A 1,288-nucleotide genomic window follows, 5' to 3' on the forward strand; every position below is an offset into this window, starting at 1 on the left:
CGAAATCCCAAATCCACAAGGAGAGTCCGACTCCAATTGTGTCGGTTGCGATGCCTGACCTTCCCAACACTGGACGTGAAGAGCATGCGCCTTCCACCATTTGCACGGGGCGTGCAAGTGATGGAAGGAGCACCCGCAGTCCAGTTCCTGATAGTCAGATTGAAGATGTCAGTGTTGAAGTACACCAGGATGAGGAGGATATGGGTGTTGCTGGCGCTGGGGAGGAAATTGACCAGGAGGATTCTGATGGTGAGGTGGTTTGTTTAAGTCAGGCACCCGGGGAGACACCTGTTGTCCGTGGTAGGAATATGGCCGTTGACATGCCTGGTGAAAATACCAAAAAAATCAGCTCTTCGGTGTGGAAGTATTTCACCAGAAATGCGGACAACAGGTGTCAAGCCGTGTGTTCCCTTTGTCAAGCTGTAATAAGTAGGGGTAAGGACGTTAACCACCTCGGAACATCCTCCCTTATACGTCACCTGCAGCGCATTCATAATAGGTCAGTGACAAGTTCAAAAACTTTGGGTGACAGCGGAAGCAGTCCACTGACCAGTAAATCCCTTCCTCTTGTAACCAAGCTCACGCAAACCACCCCACCAACTCCCTCAGTGTCAATTTCCTCCTTCCCCAGGAATGCCAATAGTCCTGCAGGCAATGTCACTGGCAATTCTGACGAGTCCTCTCCTGCCTGGGATTCCTCCGATGCATCCTTGCGTGTAACGCCTACTGCTGCTGGCGCTGCTGTTGTTGCTGCTGGGAGTCGATGGTCATCCCAGAGGGGAAGTCGTAAGCCCACTTGTACTACTTCCAGTAAGCAATTGACTGTTCAACAGTCCTTTGCGAGGAAGATGAAATATCACAGCAGTCATCCTGCTGCAAAGCGGATAACTGAGGCCTTGACAACTATGTTGGTGTTAGACGTGCGTCCGGTATCCGCCGTTAGTTCACAGGGAACTAGACAATTTATTGAGGCAGTGTGCCCCCGTTACCAAATACCATCTAGGTTCCACTTCTCTAGGCAGGCGATACCGAGAATGTACACGGACGTCAGAAAAAGACTCACCAGTGTCCTAAAAAATGCAGTTGTACCCAATGTCCACTTAACCACGGACATGTGGACAAGTGGAGCAGGGCAGGGTCAGGACTATATGTCTGTGACAGCCCACTGGGTAGATGTATGGACTCCCGCCGCAAGAACAGCAGCGGCGGCACCAGTAGCAGCATCTCGCAAACGCCAACTCTTTCCTAGGCAGGCTACGCTTTGTATCACCGCTTTCCAGAATACGCA

This window comes from Pseudophryne corroboree, chromosome 10 (genome assembly GCF_028390025.1).
Source record: "Pseudophryne corroboree isolate aPseCor3 chromosome 10, aPseCor3.hap2, whole genome shotgun sequence".
NCBI lineage: Eukaryota > Metazoa > Chordata > Amphibia > Anura > Myobatrachidae > Pseudophryne > Pseudophryne corroboree.